Source organism: Schistocerca gregaria, chromosome 2 (genome assembly GCF_023897955.1).
Source record: "Schistocerca gregaria isolate iqSchGreg1 chromosome 2, iqSchGreg1.2, whole genome shotgun sequence".
NCBI lineage: Eukaryota > Metazoa > Arthropoda > Insecta > Orthoptera > Acrididae > Schistocerca > Schistocerca gregaria.
In genome coordinates, this window is record NC_064921.1 from 277,288,404 (window position 1) to 277,295,706 (window position 7,303).

The following is a 7,303-nucleotide window of genomic DNA, read 5'->3' on the forward strand; positions in this document are numbered from 1 at the left end:
TTCTTCGTTTTTCTCCGTCCCCTTCTACTCTGTGTCTCTCGTCGCCTTGCCCGTCTCTCGTTTGCTTCTTTGTCTTGTCTTGTGTTTTTCCGCTTATCATAATGTCAAACCCCACCACCTCTTCTACAGCCACCACCACTGCCATCATATACACCTCCCCCTCAGCAGCTGCCACCACTATCACATGGTGTGCCGCATCACTCCCCCCAGTCCATCCCCCACTCCTCACTCTCCCATCTCCCTCCCTATTTGTCGCCCTATCCCCAGCTCTTCCTTCCAGTGCCTCCTCTGATCCCTTCCCTCCACTCCCTCCCTCTGCTCCTTCCGTTTCTGTGGCCCCCGCTAGGGTGGTTCCCCGGAGGGCTCAGCTCACTCTCCTCTCTTCCCTTAGCCTTCATCGTCATCATCTTCACCGTTGCCTTCGCCATCGCCCTCACCATCTCCGGGGCCGACTCCAGCACTGGGACCTGTCACTCCCCGCCACATTCCAGTCGCTCCCATCCCCCACACCTCCTCCGCCACCGTCAAGCGCCCCAGTGGCACCCCTGCCTCCTCTACTCCCAAAAAGGCTCTCGTCCCCCTTCCCCAACCCATGATGCCATGGATGTCTCCCTACCTGCCCCTCCTCCTCCCCCTCCTCCACCCCCTCCTCCTACCACTACCTACTCTCCTGTCCTGATACCTCCTTTCTTGAAGCCCGGAACCTCACCATCTTCCTTCACCAGAATTGTCCTGGTGCCCCCATCTCCCTCCTCACCTCCTCCCTCCTAGTTGTGATTCGGTGCTCATCTCTTCCCCCAGGCCTATCCTCCTCACAGACCTCCTTTCCCGCATCCCTGTAACCCTCTTTGGCCCTAATGCCTCCCTCACCCCTGGTCTTTCCCCGCCGCCCTCCCACCAACCCCAACCCCCATGTCGTCCGCCGACCCTCACCGCTGTGATCACTCGGCTTAGTCCAGTGATCACGGATGAGTAGGCGTTGGCGGAGCTCAAGGCGCAACCCCATCTGGAGGTGTGTGCGGTTCTCTAAATCCATAACTCCACCAGCCCCACCCGCCTTATGCGGGTCTTTTCCGAACACGCCCCCTCCATCGACTGTCTCCTGAAGCAGGGTGCCCTTCTCTTTCACCGCCACTACCAAGTTGACCCTTCCCATTCCCCTCCTCAATCCCTCCGCTGCCAAAGGTGCTTGCGGTATAATGCACACCCGACATCAGACTGCCACGAGGCCCCCACCTGCCTGCACTGTAGGCAAGCCCACTTTCTAAGGCAGTGCCCAAATCTCCAGTCCCCCCCCCCCCCCACTCCTGTAATACACGTAACCTCCCTCATCCTACTTACTCCCAGAAATGTAAGGCCCGAACCCCTCCTACCACTCTTGAACTCACTGTTCCTGTCCACCATCTGGACGCCCCCACCCCTCCTGGCAATTCCTTCACCCACCCCTACCGCTGAGGACGTCATCAGATTACTCACCATCGTCCTTCAGAATGTACATCCTTTTCAGCGCCCTCAGACGCTCCACCACATATCCCTCGCTGTCCGTTCTGTTTTCCACCTAAAAATGTATGCCACCTACTCTAACAACCAGGCCCATTTCACCTTCTCCCGTTTTGACACCCTCTTCTAAATCCCAGTCATGGCGCAACAGCACCGTATCCTTTTCAACAACATCCACTCCCTTCCCGCCAACTAGAACCTCTTCCTGCACACCCTTGCCACCCATCACGTGGATGCCTCCCTCCCCAATGAAACCTTCCTCCAACCCCACCACACCATCCACACTTCACCCTACCTCCTTCACTGCTCCGATAATCTCCTCCCGATTGCGGGTGGCGGATTTGCCATTCGTCACTACCACCAGATCCCTGTTCAGCTCCAACCTCTCCTTCCTGACCCCACCGAACACCTGATCCTTAGTCTCTTCTTCCCCGGCCTTACCATCACATGCGCCACCATCTATGTCCGCCCTAACGCCCCTATTCCCTTTGACTTCCTCTCCCACGTTGACTGTACCTTTTCCTCCTACGTGATCGCCGACGACCTCAACATCCACAGTCGTTCCGCCGACAAGTTATGGCGGTGGCATTGGTTCCTCTCCTCCCTTCAAGACCACCTCATCCCCATCCCCCAGCACACCCGTCCTGAATCCAACTCCACTCCCAATGTTATCCTTTCCTCCCCCAAACTCCTTGGTAGCATAACGATTGATGTCCTGGAGCCTATCGGTAGCGACCATCTCCCTGTCCTCCTCACCGTTTCAGACGGTCGTCGCCCCCACCCTGAGCCTCATAATAACCCTCCCCCTAAGTACGTCCATGACTATTCCCGTGACAACTGGAATGCCTACCGGGATACCCTCTCCACCCACGTCGGTAGCCACCCCTTCACCTACCGCCACCCACACGATGTAACCCATGCCACCTCCTTTCTCCTGCAGACCTTGTCTGAGGCTGTGGAGGCCCACGTCCCTACTGTCGCCATCCACCCCCACTGTCCTACCTTACCCCCACAGGACGTCCTCCTTCTCTGTGAATCCCCCCCGTCTCTACCATACCTTCCTCCACACGCATGACCCGGACACACTACGACGCCACCGGCAACTCCAGAGACACATTCGTAATTTGCTAGCAGCCAAGAAACGCCGAGACTAGCGGCTACCCTACCTATCAACTTCTCCAAGTTCTGGTCAGCCTTTCGTCGCCTTACCGGGACTAAACCCTCCCCCTAGTATCCTCTTATCTATGATGATCACCCCTTCCCTGACACCCTTAGTAAGGCCAATCACTTTGCCTCCTACCTGTCCGATGTATTTTCCATCACCCATGAAACCCAGTTCGATTTCCCGGGCTCGATTTCCGGCGGGGTCAGGGATTTTCTCTGCCTTGTGATGGCTGGGTGTTGTGTGCTGTCCTTAGGTTAGTTACTTTTAAGTAGTTCTAAGTTCTAGGGGACTGATCACCATAGATGTTAAGTCCCATAGTGCTCAGAGCCATTTCAACCATTTCAACCCAGTTCGATTACTCCCTCTTTCCGGATGTCCACGATTGAACTGACACCTCTGTCCCTCCCCTCACACCTGGTTTTCAGTACTTGGACAACATTGCAGACATGGAACTCAATGCCCCTATCATTACACAGGACCTCATTGCTACACTTCGCACAAAACACAACACCGCTCCTGGTCACGATCGTGTCACCTACCGTCACCTTCGTGAAGCTCCTGTCTCTTTCCTTTCCACCTTGGCCAGGCTCTACAATGTAGTCCTGTCCACCGGTTACTACGCCGACCTGTGGAAAAACTCCCATATCCTTATGTTCCTTAAACCTGACAAACCGCTGTCTGCTGTCTCCTCCTACTGTCCCATCAGCCTTACCTCGGTCTTCAGAAAGGTCACCTGACGCATCCAGCAGCATCTCCGCCCCCACCGCCTCCTCCCCGTTACCCAGTGTGGCTTTCGGCCATCCTTCTCGTCTGACCACATTCTCCTTCACCTCACTCATCTCCTTTCCGACAAGCTTAATTCCGTTGCTCCGCTATCTTCTCTCCCTGGACCTCGAACGAGCTTATGACCGCGTATGGCATTCCGGTCTCCTCTTCAAGCTCCAAACCTTCTCCCTTTGCATTAACTACATCCGTCTGATCGGTTCCTTTCTCTCCCACCGTCCTTCCTACGTCACCATCCATAACACGGATTCCTACACCTTTCTCCCCTCCGCCGGTGTGCCCCAAGGCTCCATCCTCTCCCCCCTTCCATACCTTTTGTAACGGCGGACATGCCACCGCCGTCACCCCCGTCCACCTTCTCCACTTTGCCGATGACACCGCCTTCCTTGATCTTGCTCCCACCCTGCAGCGCTCCCAACACCTTCTCCAATCCCATCTTGACCAGTTTACCGCTTGGTGCAACCAGTGGTTGCTCAAGGTCAATCCCTCCAAAACCCAGGCGATCATGGTAAGCAAATCCTCCCCTTCCTTCCGCCTCCTTGATTTATATCTCACCATCTATGGCTGTCCTATCGCCCTCACCCCCACCCTCAAGTACCTTGGCGTCACCCTCGACCATCGCCTCTCCTGGGCCCCCCACCTCCAGACAATCCAAGCCAAGGCACGTTCCTGACTCCATCTCCTCAAGCTCCTATTGGGCAGTACGTGGGGTCTGGACCCCTCCACCATCCTCAACACCTATAAATTCCTCATCCGCCCTATCCTTTGTTAAGCCCATCCGGCCTGGATCTCTGCCCCCCCCTACCTTTTATAACTCCCTTCAAATCCTTCCACCAGCTCCCCCTCCCTGATGATGTCCTGCTCCCGTCCATGTACCCCTCCTATCAACTTTGATCCTCCCAGCCCCCACTTCCTGTGTCCTTTCCTTTTGGCACACTCCCTCCCTTCCCCTTCCTTTTCCCCCATCCCCTTCCTCCATCCCTCTTCCCCTGGGCACCCCCCTTCCACCCCTCCCTCTATCTCCCCTGCCCATGGTGTCTGCCCTCTCCTCTCCCTCTCCCTCTTCCTCCTCCTCTCTTGGCAGGTCCCCGGACTCGCACATGCTCAGTGTTTAGTGTTCTTTCGCTGTCACTCCACCACTGTTCACGTGTGCCGTCGCCGTCATCCGTGTTATGTGCGCCTTGTCTACTAGTGTTAGTGATATTTCTCGTCCAGCGTGAACGGCTCCATGTTTTTTTGTTTTTTAGTGTCTACATTTTTTGCCTGCCGTTTTGATTGTATTCTCTGTGCCTCGTATATGCAATACTTATTGTCAAACTCAAGGCTGAAGAGCAGCGTACTCTGCTGCTGACAGCCCGCCTTTGTATAAGGTGATCAAAATCACAAAAAAGGAAAAAAAGGTCCACGACAGTCAGTTTTTACCCCCGACGAAGATGACGCAGGTAGTCATCGAGAGCTTGGGATTTTGTCCAAATTCGACGCGGCAAGTAAACCGAGAACTTTTTATGCAAGAACTCCGTCGCGAAAGACTTCGTAGTCACGTCCTCACCAATTAACTATCGGATCCTAATATAAAAATCAAAACGTCAATGGGAGATGGTATTTTCAACCTATACACCACCTAAAATGGCGACAAGCCCATTGCTGCATGTACTCTCGGTTGTACACACATAGTACTTATGGTAAACAGATGTCCCAATTTTCATGTCTTGATGCTACTTAACAGCACAACATCTTTGGTATTGTCTGGAGCAAGCTTTCCATTCTCTTATTGGTCTAGAGATGAAACGGACTCGTCCGTAACTTCCTTACACGCAACATAGTTATTTCATTAAATGCGAGACAAAATTCATACCTTGGTCATTTGTTATGGTCTCGGGCATTTGTTTACCAACGCCTCCACTACAGTAGTAGCCCACTGATATGGTATCGGTACAATTGCCGAAAACCGAGAAAAATTGTCGATGATCATTAGAACATACTTATCTCATGGAGGTATCTTATTAAATGGCCAATGACATTGAACCTTATCATAGAATATGGACTGTAGATCTCTGGTTACCCTTGCAACGACGCTTTCTGATACGTAATGTCAGCTCTCTGTGCTCATGTCACACAGTCCTTAATATACTGCTTCACGTCAAGCTTCCAGTTCGTACACCAAAACTGCTCTGCTATACATCTGCCTGTCGCACGGCTCCCACCATGAATTGACAGCATATGGTCGTGAGCTTGCTGCAAAACTTCCTTCTGAAAACCCTCTGGAACCAACACACCTAGTCCACACCTTGTCGTTATACACAACAAAAACTTGTGCATAATGAAATGAGGCTGTGACTTAAATGCCTGGCAGTCCTTATCCCCTGCCGGTGCCCACTGCTACTCTTCAAAGCTCTTCCCTAGCATACTTAACATTGCAACCCCACGGCTTAACGAACATGCATTTGCCTGAGATCTCCCTGGCTTATGGCTTACCTCATACTCAAATTCACTATGTTTAAGTGCCCATATAGTTAATCTACTACATGGATCTTTCAGACCAAGTAGCCATTTCAATAAGGCATGATCTGTCTGCCTGCCATACAGATAACATCGAAAATATGTAATACGATATATGACCGCCAACGTGTCTTTCTCCGTTATTGGTTACTTTCGCTCCATCTGCCTTGAAGAGTAGCTACCGGATGTTTCTGACCATGTGCCATCCTTCCCAAAACACAACCGAGTGCCTCATTTGAAGCATCACAGGAAAGGGTAAACTCTTTTTCGAAATCCGGAAAGAGTTGAAGGTAGCTTCAAAGGGCCTGTTGGCCGCCAATATCAATCACCGGAAGTTTGTCGTGGTTGGCCAGCAAACTTGAACAATCGTCATTCTCTTCAGTAATAGAAGCGGACAGAATAGCGACGCGACTGGGTGATTTGAATCTCCATGCTTACTTCTATTTTCCTGTGCCTCTGACGTTGTTACTACGGAGGGGCCAAGTGCAGTGCTCTTTAATAATTGCAGCGTCAGATTTCCTCAGCACGCCTCGGCCTCTACACACAGGTCACTACTCGCTGTTGTAACTGCAATGTATGTGTTGTTCACAGCACGTCAGTGTCCTCTGCTGCCCTGATTACTTCACATTTGTATAAAGTGTCCGCCGAGCCCTGCCTCCCCACCTGCGAGAGGTGTCATAAACCTGCCTCGCAGAATCGTTTGCAGAATATCAACAATGCCCGCACCTGCTATCCGATGTGCCAATTAGTCCCTCAGTTACTACATTCCAACAACAACTGCGCAAAATTTACAAAAATTCCCCAGATCCAGGCCTGTAATTATTCGAGTCGCAGCAATTTCCTAACCTCGCATTCTGATTAATAGTACCTTTGTCCTTCGTAGCCGCTCACCGCTCGCCCACTGTACTTGCTTATGTCAGCTAAGTCAGGGGAATAGCTGTAAGGTGTGGTGTGAACAAAAAGTTTATGAAACGCGTGAGATCCTATGAGCGCATGTTTACTCGAAGTCGCTCGCGTGAATTGCTTTTAAAACAGAAAATAAGGGATTCCGAAAGATTAGAAATGGCAAATCGAGACCTTGACCGAATTGAGGTAGAGACCCAGCATGAAAATGGACAGAGAATAGAGGACAGTACAACAGACGATGCAGTATCGCGAGAAATAGGACATATAACGCACCATAACGAGGATAATGTACGTCAAGTCATAGAAAACGTAAGTCAGCATACGACAGAGGAGCAGGAAAGTAGAGAGACAGTCGATGAGGATTCTAACTTGCGTCTTGAATACGTAAAACCCATAGTACAAGTAATCAGAGCTCCCTCACCACAGAGTACAAGGAATGCGAGTAGAAAT